General features: G+C 36.1%; 1 long non-coding RNA gene across 1 annotated transcript; it reads right to left on the reverse strand.

Moving 5' to 3' along the window:
* Window positions 1–10,287: 10,287 nt before the first annotated feature.
* LOC134795039 (uncharacterized) lies at window positions 10,288–10,949 on the reverse strand. The gene is made up of 3 exons (XR_010144770.1): window positions 10,890–10,949; window positions 10,587–10,648; window positions 10,288–10,375 (listed from the first exon to the last, which is right to left on the reverse strand). It is a non-coding gene; the product is annotated as an uncharacterized LOC134795039 (long non-coding RNA).
* Between the last annotated feature and the right edge of the window lie 13,759 nt (window positions 10,950–24,708).

The raw sequence follows: 24,708 nt of genomic DNA on the forward strand, positions 1-24,708 counted from the left end.
AAAAAATATAACTACGCGTGTTTGAGTAGACCTTTTTACCGCTAACGTTTAGATGAAAGATTTTAAATGTTTTTATTTGTGTAGTTAAATTTATAATTTAAAATTATAAAATTATAGAATGTATTATTTATTAAGTTCATGTTGATTTTATACAAATAAAACTGCAAATTATAGCAAACATTATTTTGTTTTTTTTTATAGGCGTAGTGGCAGAGTGTCATTACGAACCATAAAGCAAATACTGCCTCTAGTTTTTTTTAATGGATGAATGCCACGATGCTGTGTCACAAATATCTGTGAAATGAAAATTAAAAAAGAGGACTTTGCCGGCCTAGGCCTGCAAGATGTGTATGAAATTCCATTAACGACCTTTTGTCCTAGCCGCACCTGAAACGTCATACTTCGCAGCCTATTATAAGGAACATAACATCAATATTTCATTGCATGTTTGAGAAAAATAAGTTATTATCTGTCAGGCCAGTCAAATTAGATTTTTCCAGGAATTAATTCCCAGCAAGCTGGAAATCGTCTTAATACCTTCATTTGGTTCTAAATTAGTGTAATCCGAGTTCGCTCCATTCCAGGAGTTGTGGAAAAAATGCTGCTCTTTTTCAGTTTTTTGCTTGTAGTCCAAAAACGATACGTCCGACGGAAAATTTGCTCTAATCATGATAAAAATTGATATCTGAGGATCCGAAAAGTACCTTAATATTAATTAGTATCTACCCTAGTTAAACATTGTAAAAAATGGCCGCCACTTTGAATTTGTTTTTTATTCGTAAAATCGTGTTAAAATCCGAATTATTTTTACCAGTGTCTGATCCACAACAACCTTGCTGGTAGTGACATTAATTATGACGGTGGGTTCCTTCTATTTCGAGTGGTTTTGTCAATCCAAGGTAAAATGTCTCTCCCAAGGCTTCCAAAATTTATCCATACCTCCTGGGATGGAGCAAACTCAGATTATTCGCATTTAGGACCAAATGAAGGTATTAAAATGACTACCAGCTTGCTGGGAATTAATTCCTCAAAACGCTTTTTTGGATCTCATTAACCGTGATAGCAGTTGAAATTTTCACAGATAATGTATATCTGTTGCCGCTATAACAACAAATACTAAAAACAGAATATACTTAATAAATATTTAAGTGGGGCTCCCATACAACAAACATGATTTTTTTGCCAGTCCGACTCGCACTTGGCCGGTTTTTTTTTGTTTTGATATCGACCATTGATGGACTGTGCGGAAAGAGAAGAGCCGTAGAATGTATGGGATCCCATACATTTCACGACTGTTCTCTTTCCGCACAGACTCTATATATGTAGATAGAAAAAGGTAGAAACGGGGTTTGGGGGTCGCGAAAAAAATTTAATGGTCATAAAGGGCCGTGACACCATAAAGTTTGAAAAACACTGCTCTACCATATTAGTGTGACAGTGACAGGTTGCGTTTCGTTCGCTACGGAGCGATAGCAATTGGCATGTTGTCTACGGGGCCTGGTGCCAGGGGTGCGAAAATCCTGACTTCGGCCAAACAGGCCTATTCGGATTTCGAGATAATCACAAGATCTTGAGACGATTTAGAGATCAACTAGATCTACATTAGATATCGACTAGATGTGACTTGGATATCTAAGTCATAACTTGTCGAAATCGTTAAAGAGGACCTCCAGAATCGCGGAAACGTCAAATTTGACATATCTATCTTACAAATATCTTTAAATTATCCGTATCGTAACTTGTTGAAGTCAAGTAGAAATCTAATTCATTGTCCGTATCGAGCCGATACTCGGCTCCGCTCGGCTCAGAATTTGTTCTGAGCAATTATTAGGGTTAACACAACTGGACGTCCCTTTGCGTGCTCGACCACAGATAAGATAATGGCTTGAATTTTGACAACCCTAAATAGCCGAAAGGGATAGTGCCATATATTAGAAAGGGACAGCATGATTCGACCCTGAACCTTTGTCAAACTTCGGTTTTGTAGGAAGTTTCCTTTCTGTACGGCAGTACTATTATTTATTCTGTGCTGGTGCGCCGTAGACAATAAAGAGGGGCGCCGTGAGACAATCCTCCTCACCATGTGCCTATCTATTTCGAATAGTCTAGCTAGGTTAAGGGCCGATATTCAATGTAAAACTTTACGTTACCCAATTTTTAACAATGTATTTTTCACCTCAGCAACTCGAAAAAGGGTACTCTGCTTCTTAAAAATAGTGAGCAAAATGCGATTTTGCTCACTGAGTGAGACAAAATGACATTCAAGTGACCTTTATAGTCAAATGTCATTTCAACATGCGGGGTCTAATACAAGTTCGAAATACTTGGGTTCTATTATCTTTGTCCCTTTCACACTGTTAGCAAAAATAAACAGACAAAATAAGTTAAAACGACATTCAACGGTATATTGAGGGTTTATAATAGACCCCCGAAAACTTCAGACCGCATCGTTCCAAACCATGTACGAGTATGAATTCTTAATAATTAATTAATAAAAATAAAGTTTAAGATTTGGTAAAAACTGATAAAATACTATATTTTAGGTATTTTATTGTACAATTAAAATAATGAACTCAAAAAATACACAGATTATCACGCAAAATTAATAATTTTACTTTTCAGAATTTCTACCATAGTTGATAAATACTACGTATCCGCAATTCGGACCGTATGTTACAAAGTTTTTTTTTACAAAAAAAAGTTGTCGATTGAAATGTCAGTTGATGTTCGTTTTTTCCATATTATTTTACTGAAATTTATTATTACGTTTTCTTTTTGTGTTCGATTGCGGTAATTAAACTTAATTGTTTGTATATCTTAAGAAAACATGAGTGCAGGTATTAAGTGATGAAGAAGGATCACAGTTTTCAAGTTGTCTAATAGGTATGTTCTCACTGCTCAGGTGAAAAATTTTGTGTACCTATTTAGTACACGAGATCAAAGTTATTTACATCTCGTGCGCTTTTGAGTCCCTTACTACGCTCAAGATTCTAAATTAGAATCATTCGCTTGCACGGGACTCAAAATAAGCACTCGAAGAAATATCAAACTTTGATATCTTGTTGTACAAATAACTATTTTTATGTGGAACGTGTATGAAATGTTTTTAAAATCCGTAGTAGTCGTATCAAAAACTAAGTAATTAAGTCCGACTCACGCTTGACTGCACATTTCTAATAGGTTTTCGTGTCATCTATTATTATAGGTAAAGAATTATTTAGTGTACCTATTTTTTTCAAAATTTTAGACCCAGTACAGTAAAGGGCCATAAAGTTTGCACATCGGAATTTCGGCTTCGTAGAGCGTTGTCTCTTTCATTCTCGTTGCCTCCAATATTCTCTTTCTAAATACCGATGTGCAAACTTTATGGCCCTTTACTGTAGTTTCTGAGATAGGTAAAGGGGTGGAATGGTCGGACAGATAGTGATCCTATAAGGGTTCCATTTTTTACTTTTTTGGTACGGAACCCTAAAAAAACATTTATAACTGACCATTGGTGAAGCCTATGTCGTTGTAACAAGGTTTATTAAAAATGTCAGTTAAAAGTAGAGAAGCACCGGATATTCGGTTACTATCCGGTATCCGGCCTATCCGGCCCTTATTATAATTTCCAACCGGATACCAAATAGTGACCTACTATCCGGCCGGATACCGGATAGTTACTTTGCTTGATTTCTGAGTAAACAAATTGGATTTAAGAAACAGTCACGGTCATAATCGTAATTGTTTATTATTTAAAAACAATTAAACATTCCACTCACTTGCACGCGCACTCATTTCGAACATAAAAATGAGTCCGTGCGATCGTTCTCTACGAAACATGTCAAAACTGTACAATCAACACCTGAAAACCCCAAAGTGTAGGTATAGTTCCGCCGGCCTCGGCCGGATACCGAATATTCGGCCGATGGTCTGGCCGAACATCCGGTATCCGGCCAAACAACTATCCGTTGCATCTCTAGTTAAAAGCGCGGACGATGGTATGAATCACGCTTGGCACGAATTAGTACCTAAATTGCCTAAGATCCGAAGCTAGCATTAACTCGTAATGCGAAATAAGTCTATCGTGATGGCAGTTAGGAATTATTGGCTTCGTCCTTGATGTGCCGTTCACCGTACACCTTCACAGTTGACGTTTGTATCTTTAGTGTATGAATGCGTTGGTTTTATAAATATAATTTTATATATTTTTGTAATAATCGTCATCAATGCTCACATTCAGGAGCGTAGCTGCACACCGACACGGCCATCATGCACACGATGCGTCACTCGTTATCTTAAAGTCATAATACTCTAAAAGATCTTAATTTAAGACAGTATTTAGGTATACGAAAATAACTAAAATATAAAATAGTGATTTGTTTTACAAGGGGCCAAAGTTGTTGTTGAATGAATGTCAAGTTAGTTATGCACAGCTCTTACCAGAAACTCGAGTTGTTACCACTGTATTCTTTCTGTGCAATAAAATATTTTATATCTTATCTTATCTATCTTTATCTTTCCCCCTCGTGCTAATATTGATACCCGGGCAAACGAATTAATTCAAAATTGAATCACGAGCGTAGCGAGTGGTTTCTAAAAACGGAATCTTGAGCGTTGCGAGGGTTTCAAGGCACGAGGGCTTAACAAATTTTGCCACCGAGTGAAACACAAAACTTTTCATGACAATGACGATTCCCGCAGTTTTTTATTTTTATTTGTGGTCTTATCGTTGTTGGTTTTTGGCATTAAACCGTCATGGTATTCGTAATAACCGTCGTCATATGCAAAATGCCGTCATCAAACTTTAGCTGAATAATTTACGAAGCTGATTTTCAATGATATATTATAGGTAATTTGATTGATCAGGAAGCTGTCCAGTGTCCAGGTCGCGCCACCATCTCCGTGTGGCATGTGGGTGTGGCGTGGGGGAAACAGCAAATTGGGAGTCGTGAAACTCAATGGGAGAGGCCTTTGCCCAGCAGTGGGAGTGGGACACTCAAATAGGCTAGAATTTTTTTATTGTGTTATGTACGGAAGTAGCCGCTCAAGGTCGCGACAAGTGGAAAATTCTTCTACGAGCACTATATCTCTAATAAGGGAACCATGAATGCATCATGCAGGGATCAGAACCGGTTTTTGCAAAAATTTTTGAAATAACCATTTTTTTTTAATCATTTTTACTCGAAATGTGGGACTCAGTTGTGTATTTAGGTAACGACTTCGTATTATTAGATTGCCCAATTAGAAATGAAATAATTAACAAAGAACGAAAAAATACCGTTTTCGTTCCCAAACAAATAATACCGGTATCCGATCCCTGACATCATGTACGGCCAAAGTGGGGTCCGATTCGGATTTTAATTGTATTATTTAATACTTAGTTGTAAGATTAGTTTGCATCTTAATTTGCATGCAATATGTAGGTACCTACGTTCTTATCTGATTTTTCAAGACGCTGTTTCACGCATGTAGCTGACTTTCATGACACAGGCATAGTCTAATGTGGAAGTCGTCGATAATCTGCATACTTACTGTAGGGTAGACCGAGGCGATTCGGATCACTGGGGAAATCGGATCAAAATAAGCATTTCTGTAAAATTTGAAAGATCGCGGTTAGTTACAGCCAGTCAATCAGCGTCCCGCGTTCGCTCTGTTCCTAACGCATGTCGCCACAGTTACTGCCATTGGAAAAGACTCACGCGTCGGTCACGGTGACACTTCCCGATGAGTCGCTCGTACAGGTGTATTGTGATTTTACCGCCGATGTAAAAAATGTGCAAATACAGTCCGTGATAAAAGTAAACGCAAAAGGATAAAGGTTTGTAATTGTTGTTACTTATTGTTAATGGCGCATAGTGTTTCCTGATTTGATTGTATTTAAAGGTATATTTCCGTTAAGCGAAAATAATTCAAACATATGATATGGGGTTATTCGGATCATCTGATTGGGGGCGATTAGGATCACATTATAAAACAAGGTTTTTGTACGTTTTTTTTGGCTTATTTTATGTTCGCATGTTGTAGATGGTGCGTACGTATAAAAAGAAGAGGTATCAGGGGGAATGGTCGGGAGAAAATATGACTACAGCTGCTAATAAGGTTTTAACGAAACCGCTGTCCCTACGTAGAGTCTTTTGTTACCAAGAACTAATTTTCTCATATGGGGTGAATCGGATATGTGTGATTTTTCATGTTTTGGTTTGCAAAAGTTTACAGTTTTTGTTTATTTTCATTTAAGTTATTCGATTTTGTTGCTAAATGGCCATTAGCATGTTTTGGATTTATTGTTAAAATATATAGTAGCATATAGGAGTGATATTATGTTGCGCTTTCTGTAGGTGGCGTGATAAAAAATTTAACTAGAAAGGAGGAATAAAAATAATGCTCAAATGCAACATTAAAGATACCAATGATAGTTGATCTCAATTATTTGACCTTTGTGATTCTTAATCATATGATTAACATTGTTAACTATTATTAATTAAGATTTTATGACAGAGTTTTTTTGATCCGTTTTACCCCTTAAAATGGGGCGAATCGGATTTTTTAAGAGATTTGGATTTTATTTTTCATAAATCATATTTAAGTTTGATTTTATGTTTGAACCTTGGATTCTGTTCATTAATAAATAATTTATCCAACTGAATATTAATAAAAACAGTATCACCTTAAAAATTTTATTTATTGACCGTCAAACAAAAAATGACCCGATTCGCCTCGGTCTACCCTATTTAAACAATTCTTCTTGGTTATCATATAATTTTTACTTTTACTTTACTGTTATGAATTATTTTTTTGGATTTTAGGACCAGAAATGTCTGCTGACTGCTCAAAGATCAAATTCATAACAGTTCCACGACTAGAAATTAAATTCGAAATCGGGCTGATAGCCAAATCACTGAATTATTAAAATCAGATGATTCTAGTGACATACATATGCGGTTCTGACTATTTCAATGAATATTAACGGGGTGGTGCCGATTTAATTGTTGGTCTATAATTATAATGCAATGTCCGATGTTGCTAATCAATAAGGATGTTTATAATGTTTATGTTTGTTGTGTGATCGGTAATAAAATCCTCTCAAACGTACTGCTGTACAAGTTGTGGAAAGTTTACAAATAGGGTTTTCAAGAAAGTTTCACGGGAAATAATAGAAAGTTTCATTTTAAAAAGGAATATTCGATTCTTATATTAGAAATTTACTAATTTTCCGTAATTTTTAATGGGAAAATTTATCTATTTTGGTAACTTTCCGACGGCACATCACATCAGTAGGTACAGTCACCTATATACCTATATATTATTATGTTACTCTTCGAAGGCCGCAAAAATATGTGACACGCTCTTATGGCTCTACAAATAAGACCGTGTCAGATATTTTTGCGGCCTTCGTCATGTAACATATTATTGCAGGTGACTGTACTTACTCGTAAGGATCAACATAAAATAAACAGTTTTAGATTTTTCGGTGTCCAATTTTAAGAATACTAAATCTGAAACAAATTTACAATGTGTATCAAGGTAGCAGAAGAACGTCCTAATATCTATCCTATAAAGGATCTCTTCCAAACAATCTTAGGATAGAATACCTTAGAACTTTCTGAACCCTTATGTTTCATACAAACGACCATATTCGACAAGTCATTGTACTTTCATAATAATATTATAATCCACCCCAAAATGGGATGTAGAAGAAAGGCGTTCGATTTTTATTACAATCCTTGATTTTCTCTTGCCGTGTTAGTATAAGTGTAAGATATGATCTGTGGTGTAAGTAAAATTTTGGAACCAAGATTCTACATCATTATCATACAACATGCATTGGCACAACAATGACACAAACACACCCCGCAGCAGTTGTTTAAAAGTAAAAGCGCCTGCAGTTTCACCTGACACCACGCAGTACTTGTCTAATAGTATAAGCGCCTGCCTTTTATTTCATAGCAACCATTTTTGAAACAGATGTGCGCCAAGACAAGCGGCAGGAGATGGTCTTTGTTAAAGCTATTGAAAACGCCTATTTCAAGTATAAAACTTAAGAACCGTACTATAAGCGTACCTTAACCGTACGTAAGCTGAAATTAAGTTTCTCGTAGTTTTAAGTTCATAAAACTTCAACGCCTAAACAAAAGAAGACTGAAGACAATAAAAAGATAAGTAAGTATTAGGATATGCTAATTAATAATGAATTTCGATTTCATCTAAAAACGTCAAAGCAACAGATTACCTACCAGTGAAGTAAGTCATTATAAAAATAACTTAAGTAAAAGGTACCAATACATATACCTAAATTCATGATATGTTTGATAAAAGGTTCCGTGATTTGTATGATAGGAGCGTCTGGCAGAATAAATTCGACCAACGCTGTAGGTATATACTCCCCGTTCGTATATTCAGTTTAGTTATTTAGCCAATGATTTATCCTACCAAAAGCCGCCAGCCAAGCGGAGAACGTGATTGTTTATCGATTGAACTGGATGGCTCAGTATCCGGTAATCAGTGGGTGGGCAGTGTTCCAATGTGTAGCGGTTAGTTCGCTACGTTATTGGACATTTCTATTCAAAGTTGTACATGAACAGCCTGCAATAATATGTTACACAACGAAGGCCGCAAAAATATCTGACACGATTTGTAGAGCCATAAGAGCGTATCACATATTTTTGCGGCCTTCGAAAAGTTAAATATAATTGCGGGTGACTGTACAGGCAGCATCAATAGTAAAGTATCAGACTATGCATCAATAGTAGAGTCTACCATTCTCTAGTAACTTTACATACATAAAGAGATATGTTTCTAATTTCTATGTAGAACAATTACACTGTCCCAGATACTTTTGAACGCGAACTGTAGAGAACTGTATTTCTGGAAAAGTATTCCAGGGTGCAGATAGTTTTGGTGCGTTGTTTCATTCGCTACTATTGGTGCTGATTGTACACCCAATTTTGCTTAAGAATTGGTTTCCATATTATTTCTAGTCAGAATCACGGTCACTTTCGACCCTTAACGAAAAAAAAGCCCACATTTTTCCATTTCATTACATTTTGCATTACCTACAACGTTCTATGACCGAAACAAAACGAACTGAATAAAAAAGGACGAGACTTTTGGGGGCACTTTTTTCTTGTACCTACTTACTTACTTACTAGTTTGGCGCGATGACCAAAAATTAGTCTTCGTATTTACCTAATATAAAAAAATCCATAATGCACCGATAATCCTAATTTGAAAGGAAATATTGTTATGAAGCTAATCCTTGTAGCGATAGCTAACGCTTAACCAGCAGCTAATATGTACAAGCTGTTAGACCAGATCGGAATCTGCGGTGAACTGGATAATTGGGCCCAAATTGCTGTTAAATTCGCGTATACTAGCACGTTAGCTTTTGAAGCTTTTGGGCCAATATTAAAGCTTTAAGGCCCGGTTCTTCGACCAAATTAAGCATAATAAGTTAAAAAAATGTGTCCACGGCCTAAACGTCCCACACTGAAAAAAAATGATCCATCGAGCACACATTAAAGTGATTCCATTAAGATTAACTGCTATATACAATATCAACTAATGTACCTACGTACGTACGTAACGTACGAACAGTAAACTTTACTGCTTTGTTCGATAGGGTCATATGGAACTGTTTAAAGCATTAAACGTAAATGCAATTACAATTGTTTTAAGCGATTTTTTTTCTCAGTGCACTTTGTCGCTTGCCATAAGGACGCTTTAACATGTTATTCGTATAAAGATACAAGCAAATCTCGTCCTTCATGGCAAGGGACAATATGGGACGTTTTACCGGCTGTGGACACAATAAACACAGCGATAAGATTGTAAACAATGTTGAGATAGTTGCAATTTTATTGACAGATTTACCTTAAGTATTAAAATATAAAATGCTTCACGAAGAGTTTTAGACTCGATTTCAAATGTTTTATATCTCCCGTATTGTAGGTATCACAATACCGAGGAAATTAAAACATCTAAAACCTAAAATAAAAAAGGACAAAATTAGTCATACAAACATGTATTTTTATGCGAAGCAAGACATACAGCGAACCATTCGTTCAATAATTAGGCAAAATTTATTAAACAGGCATAAAAAATATGTAAAACTCCAACAATATACAGTGTGTAAATCCAATACGGGCGAATATTTAAATGGTGGTAATATTTAAGCATACGACCTAAGAAGCGTATGGAGATAAATTTTGCTTAGAGATACCTACAATGAAAAAAATTACATACATACAAAGGTAGATACAAAATAATTCGGCCCGCAATGTAAAGCAACACACAAATTACGAGGTATATAGTTCGTAGCTTCCTAATAGAGCCCGACGCCTAATCCTATTGTCTATTGTTAAGTAAAACCGCTCGTGCCACGTGCCACAACCACCTGCATAAAAAATCGTTCGTTCACTTTACCCAAGTAATTGAATTACAACTCCTATGGAAATTGCGATAAGATTCCAAATGAACTAATTTTGTTACTTTGTGTGTGGTCCGTTCAACTTGCCGGCACCCAGTATAGTGTGTAGCTTTCAAATAGAGCTCGACGGCTAATCCTATTGTTTATTGTTAAGTAAAACCGCACGTGCCACAACCACCTGCATAAAAAATACGTACTTCGGTTACTGAGTGCCGGCGAGTCGAACGCTACAGAACCAGTCTAAAATGTATCATCGAGATGTGTAACAAAGGCGCGTTATCGGAGAGCGGTGCTACACTGGTTTTTTGAGCGTTGGACTAGCCCGCGCTCTGGTGCCAAATAGAATAACTAAGACCCTTTTTTGCAGGTAAGTAGCACGTGCGGTTTTACTTAACAATAGACAATAGGATTAGCCGTCGAGCTCTATTTGAAAGCTACATACTATACTTGGGTTACTGAGTGCCAGCGAGTTGAACGCTACAGAACCAGTCTAAAATGTGTCATCGAAATGCGTAACAAAGGCGCGTTATCGGAGAGCGCACCTACACTGGTTTTTTGAGTGTTGGACTAGCCCGCGCTCAGGTGCCAAATAGAATAATTAAGACCCTTTTTTGCAGGTAAGTAGCACGTGCGGTTTTTCTTAACAATAGACAATAGGATTAGCCGTCGGGCTCTATTAGGAAGCTACGAACTATACGAGCTTGTTTTATCTCGTAATGTCATGTCATGTTATGTCTCGTAATGTTTGCAGTACATTGCGTCTCGGTAAATTAAAAAAAAATGTATTGCGGGGTAATATTTAAATAAGTGAAACTAAAAATCTTCTAAATGAATGATCACGGATAAATTATAATTCTGATTTAATTTATCACCCGTGTTGGATTTTCACACTGTATATGTATAATTGTATATGAGTCTTCGACATAGTTGAAATATTTTGTAATCGAAATAATCCCCGACTACCTTATGGTATCTTCTTCTTCTTCTTCTTCTTCTTCTTCCAGTGCCATCTCCTACCGGAGGTCGGCTATCATGAGGGCTATACGAACATTAGACACAGCTGCGCGGAATAATGAGAGTGTGCTCTGTTTGAACCATGTTCGGAGATTTTTAAGCCATGAGTTACGTCTTCGTCCGGATGATCTTTTCCCTTGGATCTTTCCTTGTATAATGAGTTGAAGGAGTTCATACTTCTCGTTTCGCATGATATGACCAAGGTACTGTAGCTTGCGTTTTTTGACGGTCTTTAAAATCTCGTAGTACCTTATGGTATACTTTTCTTTAAAGGCAGCATACTATACTGAGAGACCCAACAACCAATCGTATTAGCTTTACGATACATTGAAAATTTTGATACATACAATCCGTAATCTCTACCTGATCCAGGAAATGTGGAATCAATTTCATCAATGTCTACGCCACTTACATGATAATTCCCTTTCTTAAGACGACATCCATCAATCGGAATACCAAATATTCGGAAAAAAGTTCTAAGCATTGGGCTCCTACAATTCAGTTCCTTAATCGTCATTATCCATTTGACATTAGCATATTTTCCTTTTCCAATTAAAAGAGATTCTTCTATGTCTAATCCCGATATATCTTTGGGCACTGTCAGATTTCCTCTGATGAGGGACTGGTTTTTAATACCTTTGTAGATTTCAATTTCCAGGTTGTACGGTAACGGTCTGATGTATGGTGGTTGAGGACTCTTACATTCGTCTATGCTGATTATTTCTACTTTGTATGGTTTGCAAAAGCTATAGTGAACCAAAATGGATAATATTATTATAGGTAAGGATTTCATTTCACTGAGTACTTTTCAAAAACGCGATCGGTAATAAAGTGACTTTAATTTTTCGAGATTCTAACTATTTATTATCACGGGTCGTTTAACATGAAAATAACTAAAATTGTTTATGAAACAATAATAAAACCCGGCATATTTACTAATACATATCACAAAGATCAGGCAAATTGCATATCGTTTAGTAACCGTAATAGTCGAAATTAAAATAAAAAAGCCGGAAAATTGCGAGTCGGACTCGCCAACATTTTATTTCGGTTTGGTAGGAAAGATACTTATATAGCTTGTCCAACAATGGAATGTATTTGTTTTCGAAACTATTGCTGTTTTAACGACATACACGCCGTAAACGCGTCCAACACCAGGAACAGTAGAATCCAGAGCATCAATGTCTATATCCTTCACAATATAGTTTCCTTTCTTGAGAATGCACCCTTTCGTATTGATGAACGGTCGTAGAGGATCAAACAAATGCTTGGCGATAATATTTTGCTTATCTGCACAACTAACTTGATTCACCACTATCAACCATTTTATATGATCAGTTAACTGTTTACCAATCCGAATGACTACTTGTTTGTTGAAGCCTGGTATGTCATTATGCACTGTTAGGTTTAGGTTTATGAGATTGTAACCTCTGCTTCCTTTGAAGATTTCAATATCAAGATCGTAAGGAAGAGGTTCCATATAAGGTGGTACTGGGTATTTACACTTATCTATACTCGTGACATTAGTTCGGTATAGTTTACAGAAACAGTTACAAAATAATATTGTTGTATAGGTTAAAATAAGCAATTTCATAATTACGTATTATGAACACCTGGAGAAGTGCAAATGTTTAGAACAAATGTACAAAGTATAACTTTTTATAACTTAACAGAAGCCATGAAACGAAACAGCGAGTAGGTAGTGGATTTTACTAAACCAAAAAGTTTGAACATTGCCTTTTATATGGATAGACTAGTAAAAATGTTAACGATATTTTAATGATGTTTATGTTAGTTAGTCTGGTCATTGCGATTAAACTAAATCTATTTCTAAACCTATTTATAAACTATTGCGATTTGGGTAGATTAATCGTTTGTTGTTGTTATGATGTTATTTAAATGTTTGTTGTTGTTTTGATACTATTTATTCAGAATTTGTAAGTAGGTACCTACATAAGTAATGATGATGGCATAATTGATGACTTTGGATGTTTAGATGATTGTTTCTCAATCAAGCCTCTATATTGCCTCTATATTGTAAACCTCAAAATCGTCACAGCCGTTTCCAGAAAATTATATTATTCTTATAGGTACATTAAACAAATATTGCTCCTTTAATGCAAGTTTCCCAATAATCATCGCTCCGTTACGGATACGCCTACTAAATGACTTAACTACATATTATTGAGATCATTTCCGTCCATTAACATATGGACACTATTTTACCATATTGACAATGTAGGTACAGGTACCTAATCTAATAAAATACCTTGAAGATTAACATAGATTAACATTGAAGCGCCAGCGCCACAGATTCAATATATAAATCTTCGTAAGGCCGGATACACATACATTTCTAGGCGTGCCGCTGGCACATAAAGCCCGCTCACACGACGGGACGACCGCAACCTGCGGTGTGCGGCAGCCTTTACAGTGACATACGAAAATTAAAATAACGATGAATTTGAAATGGTTTAATTCTGGTATCATAATGACAGGTGAGCAATAAGGGCGGTTGTGAGCAGGAAATTCGTCGACGCATCAGTATTGCCAAGTCCGCCATGACTCAGCTTAATAAGATTTGGAAAGACCACAACATCCAGAGAAACACAAAAGTATACATAATCAGAACACTGGTCTTTCCCATCTTTCTGTACGGCTGTGAGGGATGGACTCTGAAAGCGGCGGATAGGAAAAGAGTCGACGCGTTCGAGATGTGGTGCTGGCGAAGAATGCTTCGGATTCCCTGGACGGCACGCCGTACTAACGTTTCGATATTCAAGGAAATTAAGCTAGACACACAACAGCGCCTCTCTACAATATGTCTTCACCGGATACTTCAGTACTTCGGCCACATAGCACGTCGGAGTACTGATAATCTAGAAAAACTAATTATAACCGGCAAGGTTGATGGTAGGCGACCAAGAGGACCCAGTCCCACGCGATGGTCAGACCAGGTCTCCAAAGAACTGCAGATGCCGATGTCACAGGCTCTCCATCAAGCTGAAGACCGCAATAAATGGAGAAGCCTATTGCAACGTTTCCGTCGAAGCCACGATCCTCAGCAGTGAGGGAACGACTTAAGGAGGAGGGAATGACAGGTGTAATTTAAGTTTGGTCGGTAAAAATTAAGACAAGATGATGTTTATCCAATATAATTATAGTCGAATTCTTCTTCCTACGTTGTCCCCGCTTTTTGCCGCGACTCATGGAAGCCTGGGATCCGCTTGGCAAGTTGTCCATTAAGTTAGTAATTAAATAATACAGAAGTACGTTTATAGTTAATACCATCGAGGTAATGCTCGCATATAAAAGTATAAAACAAATACCCATTTAAGCTTTTGTAAGATTCATAAAAATAATATGTTAAAAGTTGGTGCTATTTATGTTTTTGATGTATGTTTTGTCAATTAAATATGTCACCGTCAACGTGCCAGCGATACTCGAGCCGACCGGTATGGCCCGGGACGATGGCAAGAGACCGGATGGTATGTCGCTGATTCCGTGGAGGATGGGACGAGTGTTAGTGTGGGACGCGACCTGTGTGGACACGTCTCACCTTCACGGTACCACAAAGAAAGCGGGTACCGCTGCCGAAGCTGCCGAGTTCCTCAAAAGGCGTAAATACGGGGGTCTCGACGATAATTACAAATTTATCCCTTTCGGTGTCGAGACCCTCGGTCCGTGGGGCCCGGGAGCTCAGAGTCTTTTTACAGATTTGTCGAAACGGCTTGTTGAGGTCTCTGGGGACAAAAGAGCTGGCAGCTTCCTCGCTCAACGCATAAGCGTTGCGATCCAGCGAGGAAATGCTGCCAGCATTCTTGGCACTTGCCCCAGGGGCCCTCTCTAGATATAGATTATTAGGTTTTTTTTTTTAGGTTTAGTTTTAGTTTTGTAGGTAGTTCTATATTTTTTAGGTATTAGTTTTAGTTTTATAGGTAGTTTTAATTTTAGGTTACTTTTTATTCTAAGTTTGTTATTAATATTGTAAACAGATTTATTATTAAACATTTAAATCAAAAAAAAAAAAATATATAATTAATATTATATTCGAGTAACAACCAACTTATTACAGCATTATTGTTACCAAAGTGAAAACAACCTAAATGTCATGGAAATAGAGATCAATGTTTTTTGGCAGAATATCAATATTCTGGTCTATGCCAATAATGGTATGACTTTTAAAAAAAAGTTACAATTGCAAATATTTAATTGATTGACTAAATAATATAGAAATAATAATATAAATATTAGAATGTACAAAATACTGTTAATATTATTATTTCAGTTGATTTAATTTTATTATAAGTTTGTTATTTCTTATGCTATTTTATTGCCAGCGAGAACTGTTTAACTTTTTAAAAGTAAGTTTGCTTTGGCGCCAATTCGGAATGTTAAAAGACAGTTAGACTGAAGCTTTTTCACGATTGATCTTTGAATTTTCATGTTACCTACATGTATCGATACATATTGACTGAGAATAAAAGTATTTTAATTAATATCAACTTAAGTCTTTAATTGGAAACTATTTCACTTTAAACGGGAATTTTGTAGATATTTCATTTGTCGAAGTTAAATTTGCTTCGTCCGACAATATAACTCATCTACGAATCACCGCGCCGTTTCCTAGTTCATACAATTATTTTATTACCTACTAATATGTTCTATTTTTATACATAATTTAATGCTATTCACTATTATGACGACCGGTCTGGCCTAGTGGGTAGTGACCCTGCCTGTGAAGCCGATGGTCCTGGGTTCGAATCCCGGTAAGGGCATTTATTTGTGTGATGAGCACAGATATTTGTTCCTGAGTCATGGATGTTTTCTATGTATTTAAGTATTTGTATATCATTGTCTGAGTACCCACAACACAAGCCTTCTTGAGCTTACCGTGGGACTTATTAGTCAATTTGTGTAAGAATGTCCCTATAATATTTATTTATTTATTATATATTCGTAGCCAAAATAGGTACCTTGAAAATTGTTCAATCTAAGGCAAATGAGGGTTAGGCTACATTCATCTTGCGCACGTCAAAAGTAGAGCACCTGAGGGCATAAAGTTCCTAACCTATTTAGGTTATTTAGGGAACCTGCGTCGTAACCTTTGTTCGTGATTGTGAAACTAAATTTGGCTGCGAAACCCAATTTAGGCTCGTAGGTAGAAGCGTAGTCTAGATATTGAGGTGAAATCACTACACCTTATAAAACGAAGTCCCCCGCCGCATCTGTATGTTTGTGTGTACCGTCATTATAGCCAACTTTGCCCGCTTTTTTTGAAAAAACACGAAATTCTCAACAAAATTATATCACATCATATGACTTTTTTTTGCTCAGCACGTCCATAGTGATCAAACGCATCAGTTTAATTGAAGAAAAAAAATTTTAATCATTGTTTTACCCACTTTTTTGGCGTTTTAGAGGGCGGGCAAAGATATCCGGGGTTTGCGCCAACATTGCCCACGTCAATTTGGTGTTCAAATACAGCTCGTATGATGATGAATTGATGATGTCTAAGGATCATTTAAAGGTTTTGGGCAATTCTACCGTTCTCTGTTAATAACTTGGCGATAAGTGTAAAAACTTTTGAATAAAGGACCATGGGCAACTTTGTATGGGGCCTGGTCCAAAAACCAATAGAAATGAGAGTTAGGTCATTAGATAGGTATTTATATGTACTTCATTTCGTTATATGGGCACAAAGCGGAATTCCACTGCAGAACTGAGATATTGGTATTTTAGTCGAAATGTCGTCACCCTTATTATTCTTTATTCTTTATTGTATTGCAGTCATGTTCATAATTACATTAGGTGTTACAATTTGAGGATAGTAGGTACATGACACCCTGTAAGGGCATTCAATATATCTTAAGTCTAGGTATTAAGTATTTAGTACATGCATGCATCTTATACCAATAGCAATAAAATCTATATTCATAATTTTAATATTTTATATTTTATCGACGTTTATGCAGTATTAAATGTCAAGTTCATTTATAAAGCTAGTAAAATAATAAGATTATGATGATTATTTATATTAAATGTCCAGGTTAATTTATAAATAGATTCAAGTAATAAACAATAGACAATATAGTCACTATTAATTAATCAATTAATTAATTAACTATTAAGTCGTTTTTAGAGAATGCATGAATGTCGATAGATGTTTACAATAATATTTCAATAAAACTTAAATAATAATAATTTAAATAATTTAATTTGGGTACATAGTATAGCATTATTCCAGTGTTTGATCATTTAGAAATTCGTCTATTGTATAATATGCTTTCTCTAGAAGAAGCTTTTTAAGCGTATTTTTAAACTGTTTGTCGCTCGGTTCCTGTTTTATACTGTCAGGGAGTTTATTTGTAATTATAATACATTGGTAATAGGGCCCCTTTCTGCACATAGCTAATTTGGTATTTGGTAAGGCTAGCTGATTTTTAGATCTACTATTAGTTTTACAGACTTCTCCTTTGGTTTTAAACAATTCTGAGTGGTTTCTAACAAAAAGTGCAGACTCAAGTATATATATACACGGTAACGTAAGTAATCTATGTTTTACGAAGTGCGGGCGACTGCTGTTTGGTATTCGTGTGTTCGTCAGAATACGGACGCATTTCTTTTGCATTATAAACAAATCATTTGCGTCAGTGCTTGAGTACCATAAAACCACACCATATCGGAGCCACGCATACGCATATGCAAAATAAGCTGTTAGCGAAGTCTCAAAATTTGTGTTTCTTTTTAGAATATTTAGCGCATAGACAAATCGTGATAATTTAGTTTTTACATTTTGAATATGGCTTTTCCAGTTAACGCTACTATCTACCGTTATACCTAATAATTTAAATTCACTAACTTCTTCAATAGTCTGACCGTTTATTTCAAGTTTGATATCCAAGTGTTGTTTCTGTATTGGTTTAAATTGGATGATTTTAGTTTTTTTGAGATTTATCTGTAAATTGTGGTCTGTAAGCCAATTAGTTACGTCTTCAAGGGTTTTCCGTAGGTGGTCGGTACATTCCGTGCTATTTGTAGTCTTTAAAAGTAGTGACACGTCATCGGCGAACATAATACATGTTGTATCTATTGTTTTCGGTAGGTCATTGATATATGCAATAAATAGCAGACAAGAGATTACCGATCCTTGATCGAGGGACAGAACTGGTAGCTAGACGCATTTCCGATTTTACTGTTCTAATTTCGTTCGATTCTCTGTGGTACTGTTCAATCTGCACTTGTTGGTACCGGTTTTGCAAGTATGATTTTAACCACTGATATGCTAAACCCCTGATTCCCATAGCGTATAATTGATTTAGTAGGATGGGGTGGGACACCCTATCGTGTCCAACCTGGGCAATAGAGTCCAAGTAAGTAAATTAATGCTGCAGGGTAGATGTTCGCGCACCGCCGGGCGAGCGCGGCGTAGGGGATTGTCGCGCGCGCCCGGCGGTGAACTGTTTTGCCTAGGTAATAAGGAGGAAGACATTTTTACTATAATACCAATATCTCAGTTCTGCAATGGAATTCGGCTTGGTGCCCATAGAACGAAATTAAGTTCATAGAAATACCTATCTAACTACCTAATTCTCAACTCTATTGGTTTTTGGACCATTTTGACGCATAGTCCTTTGGTGGGCAATGTTGCCTACCCCTTTTTGGCCATTTCCATACAAGACTCACCTAAGCATTTTACAAAGGCTAGGGTTGTCACTTTAGAAAAAACCTGTTACAATAGTTTAATGGCGTAAAATATGAGTTTTGCTGTATTTTTCATGCGTTAAAGGGATAAAAAATCTAAATAAAGGATAATAAGACCAATCAAATACAGTATACATTTATAAACTTACTTTAGTGTACAAACACCTTCTTTTACTTGAGAAGTTGGGTAAATTTGTCAAAAGTGACAACCCTAAGCCGTTTTTGGTGGTGGGCAATGTTGGCATCCATAGGACTGTAAATTACCAGATTACCTTGCCCACCGTCAAAACTTTTTTGTCTTTAGGCGTTTTTAGATTAAACCTTAATGGACATAATCTATGCTTCATGTTTTATAACTGAAACCCGGAAATATTTGTCAAAGGGTTCTCAATTTTTTTCTACTTGCATTCATTATTCAACAATTTTTTGCCCCCCGAAATATACCCTATATTTGACAACTCGCTAAAAATTCCCAAATCAAGTTGTGGACATGTTTGGTATATAGTTTTGTCACAAATTTAACCTATTTTCTGCTAAAAATAGCAGGGTGGCCATAGGTATTTAAATTTTTTCTACATTAACGAATTTGTTTAAAATTGTCGTTTTGGGCAAAGTTTCCCCTGGTGGCAAAGTTGACTATAATGACGGTATATATATTCGCGATAAACTCAAAAACTACTGAACGGATTCTAATGCTGTTTTCACCTGTAGACGTTCATCAATAGAGTGATTCTTGAGGAAGGTTTAGGTGTATAATTTGTTAAAGTTTTGTGTAACCCGTGCGAAGCTGGGGCGGGTTGCTAGTATATTATATTCTTCAGTAATTTATGTGTAGACTATTGATAAAAGCAAAACGATAACGTAGATTAATGACAGGTACTCGATGAACGCCATGGTAGAGTCAACAAGCAACTCGAGAACAACCTTGAAAGAATCAACAAGCAACATATCTTTAAAAAAAAACTGATAAAACTATAAGCTCGAGTATTATATTACGGTTAACTGTTAGAGTTTTCGGGACACCGAGTGGCCAAATAAAGCGCTTACACGGCAATAAAACAACAAACAACGATAAGTGGCGAAGTTATCGCATTTTTCACTCGGACTGCCCGGAACACAGCCAAAAACACCTTTATTAATATAAAGGTAAGCGTTGTTTTCATGACAATAAGCGTCATTTTACAGCAATATCAAATTACACAGCTTGTCAAAAGCGAATTGACGAAAAATTACATGTTTTTTTAAGACTTTCTGCGTTTTTATTACATTTTTTTCCTTGGTAACCAAAAGACGTAAAGACGCAAGTTTTGTTTATAACAACCGATATTTTTCCTTAACTTCGTATATTATTGTTACAGTTAGAAGCAAGAAGACGTTAACCGTATGTTTAGTAGTATATAAGTTATGACTTTGTTGCTTTAGTTTAGGTACTTAATGTCCGGGAAATTGGCATCGTATACTTAATGTCTATTAGTTTATCATTTCAGGATATATATGTACATAGTTGGTCAAATAAACATAACAAGCCGAGTTTTATTGTGGTCTATAATGTGTTAGTACAGGTACAATTAATATCTACATGGTATTTAAATAATGATAACAAAACATAACATAAATTAATAACACAAATAACAAAACGTTACACAACATAAAATTACAATTACAATTTAATTTATTTATTCAATTTTAATTTATTTAATTTTGGTTGTATTTCACGAAATAACATAAAAACAGGGTGATCAAGAATTACACACAATACACTATTTTAAAATGCTTCGCCACTTGCTTGTAGTGCCATAAAAACAATGATTATGATATGACTGGCAGTGGCGTAGCTAGGGGGGGGGGGGCGGGGGCGGCCCGCCCCGGGTGTCACCCATTTGGGGGGTGACACCCGACCGTGAACATCAGTAGTGCCATCTATAAAAATTCGTAAAACTGTGGCAGATTGCACAACCGCCATTAAGGAAATAATATACAACATGCCCACGAGGAACCCGAGAGATTTTGACAGAATATTCCTGATCATATTTAAAGACTAAAATGTCCTATATTTCATAGTCCAGTACCACCAGCATAGCAATGTACAAATTGCAGAACATTCCCAAAAAGCGGAAACGTTCTCGAGAATGTTCTCAGAACATGGAAATTATTGTTCCGCCTTCTTGGATTTTTTCCAAAAAAATGATTTTGTCATAGGTATCTAGAGGCCTCTATCTCCCGCCATGCCAAATCTCAGCGCGCTCGCACCAATATGAAAAAAATTAAAAAAAAAAACTCGGCCATTTTTTTTTAATGCAGTTTGTTTTATCTCGGGGCCCTCTATGACATTTGGTCGAGCACCCCCCACCTATCACGCACCGTTTAAAAGTTGCCATACTAAATAAAAGTGGCCAGTTTTCCCGCAATTGTAGTATTTTTCCAAAAAAACAATTTTTCATAGGTATTTAGGGGACCCCGAGATTCCGTGGCCAAAATTTCAGCGCGCTAGTGCAATTTAACTTGAAAAAATTTAAAAAAAAAATCGGCCATATTGAAAAAAAAAAACATGGCGGCGTCAAAAACTACCAGGGTCCCTCTATGACATTTGGTCGAGCACCCCCACCTAGGTCTGACCGTTTGGCCGGGCCGTCATACATTTTTCTGACCGGAAGCGGTAGACCAAAAGCCGGAATTTTCTGGGGGTAAGGATACTACACCTAAACTATCGTGAATATTCATGGTATAAACTACGATACATAAATAAATTCTCGTTCTCGAGAACATTCTCAGAAGTTACCGAGAAATTCTCATGTGGAAAGTTTCGCAACTTTGGAAAGTTTTTTTTTTAATTATGTGATTGTTTCTGTAATTGACAAAAAAAAGTTAAAATTATTTTTGGGTGACAGTTTTACAAATTATAGCATTTACATTTTATGTACAAAAAATCGAAAAACGAGAAATTCTCATGTGGAAAGTTTCGCAAATTTGGAAAGTTTTTTTTTAATTGTGAGATTATTTCTGTAATTGACAAAAAAAAGTAAAAATTATTTTTGGGTGTCAGTTTTACAAATTATAGCATTTACATTTTATGTACAAAAAATCGAAAAATAATTTTATTTTGGCGAAATTGACGTAAACTCTTTTAGTATTTTGTCCTTATTCTCAGAAATGCATGGTTAAAATCTCTCGGGGTTCCTGGTATGTAACAATAATATGTTGGTGCCTCGTAGGTTTTTTTATTCAGAAAGTTTTTTTTATTATGTGATTATATCTGTAATTGAGAAGCTATGTCACTTTCTAATTGGGTGACACTGGACTATTTGAAATTCATTGTGAAATGGGATTTTACAGAATCTCTTTGAAATCGCGCACTTGGCAAAAAAAAAGTTTTTAATTTTTTTTTTAACGTAAATTATTTGTATATCTTTCACGGGACAATGATGACTCGGACCTTTGGGAGGCGTGCGCGGAGCCCAGGCCAACATGTAGACCCTTATGACACTTATGAAATGTGGGTTACACCGAGCGGATGCTGTCCTTGCCCGTGTCATAGAACGCGCGCAGAGGCAACACCCGCCAGGGTGTGGACTATTGAGAGTTCATGGAATCTAAAATGAAAGCGATGGAGTAAATTGTGAGCTATGGAATATTAAACGTAATTTTATAATTGTAAAATATTAAACATATTTTACAATTGTAAAATATTAAACATATTTTACAATTGTAAAATATTAAACATATTTAACATATTTTACAATTTTGATTGAATTTTGGGGTGACACCCACAATTTCCGCCCCGGGTGCCACCCATGCTAGCTACGCCACTGATGACTGGTATTTAATAATGTACATTCCAAGTTGTGAAAAAAAAATTAAAAATTAAAGCGTTTATTCTCAATCTTACAACTACATAAATACATGCATTCTTCTGCCAAACTACAGACCGGTTTGTTGGCAGACGAGGGAGGCTCCTATAAGTTTGTTTCTTTATTGAACGGACGTAAGACTGAAGAGTAAATTCTAAAAAAACATTACTGCCATGGAGCACGACTCAGATTTCTACGCCTTACGACGAGATTTCTTCAGACTTTACGCAAACGGGTATTGTTTAGGTTTAGGTTAACTACTTTATTCCTCATCACGTTAATATTTCTAACCATTTTTGCGATATCTCACGCCCAACTTTCACTTCATTTCGCGTGCACCAATCACCAAAATCATCTTTAGGGTCGTATCAAAATAATATCAAAAACGTAACAAGTTATTAAATCAGAATGAGGCCCTAGGTAGAGTTTTATTACTTAAATTTTGGTCCGGGGGTGCAAGATCTCTAAGCTTCGTGCCTTTAATTTTGGTCCCGGGGTGCAAGATCTCTAAGCTTCGTGCCTTTAATTTTGGTCCCGGGATGCAAGATCTCTAAGCTTCGTGCCTTTAATTTTGGTCTCCGGGTGCAAGATCTCTAAGCTTCGTGCCTTTAATTTTGGTCTCCGGGTGCAAGATCTCTAAGCTTCGTGCCTTTAATTTCCTGCAGCTCAGAACAGTGTTCAATTTTATACATGGCAGTGCGACCGTGAGTAAATACAGTGCAACAATGAAGGCTTTGCCATGACGCGTGAGTGAAACGTGCTGGTTGGAACAGTTACAGACATATTAGATGAAGAAAGAACACTTACGGGATATCTCTTTTTATAATCTCAGTTTAATTTTATTTGACCTAGTAGGTCAAGTGTAGTAACATTTGAAAGAGCTTGAGTTGCATATTCATAACGTATTTTTATTTTTTTTACAGTGAATAAAAAATGATTCAGAAAAAAACCATTACTTAGCTCCCCTCTTAACCTTTTCGACGCCGTGTCAAACACAAAAGCTGTCACTCAGACGCCACGTCACCCAAGTGTCAAAACTGAAAATGAACTTTATGCATATGCACGTAGATCTATGTTGCTCTGTGGTCTGTGACCGATTAATCGGTCTTTGGCGTTGAACCTGCGGTGCGGATATATCGGTCATTGGCGTCCAAAAGGTTAACAACAAAAATTATTTATCTCTCCCCTAGTGTTATATTATAGTATATACATAGTTATTGTTACTCTGTGGCTGACATGTTGCTGTCATATTTTTAGTTATATCCCGGTTTATTTTGTATATATTTATATATGTATGTTTATGTATGTCTATTTGTATTTTCGTATATGTGTATGTTTATTCAATGTGATTGTGTGTGTGAACGCAGGCTCCATAATGTTTTGACAACACCTACTTACTTTTTTGATTATTTCTGTTTCCGCTACCCAAAGGTTGTCTGGAAGAGATCGCTCTTTAGCGATAAGACCGCCTGTTGTCTGCCTCTACATTTAATCAATTGTTCTTTTCTTTTGTATCTTTTTACTGAGGTGTGCCAATAAAGAGTATTATATCTATCTATCTATCTATCCCTTATTTCCAAAGTTAACCTAAGGAAAATTATGATTTTTTTGATTAATATTATCATAAATATTACATGAAATCTGAAATCTATACTTGTTTTTTTTATTCATATACTGTTCAAAGTGAACATCCTTCACCGACGTACGCTGTAACTGTGCCAGGCCTGCGGTTCC

The sequence above is a fragment of the Cydia splendana genome, chromosome 11 (genome assembly GCF_910591565.1).
Source record: "Cydia splendana chromosome 11, ilCydSple1.2, whole genome shotgun sequence".
Classification (NCBI taxonomy): Eukaryota; Metazoa; Arthropoda; class Insecta; order Lepidoptera; family Tortricidae; genus Cydia; species Cydia splendana.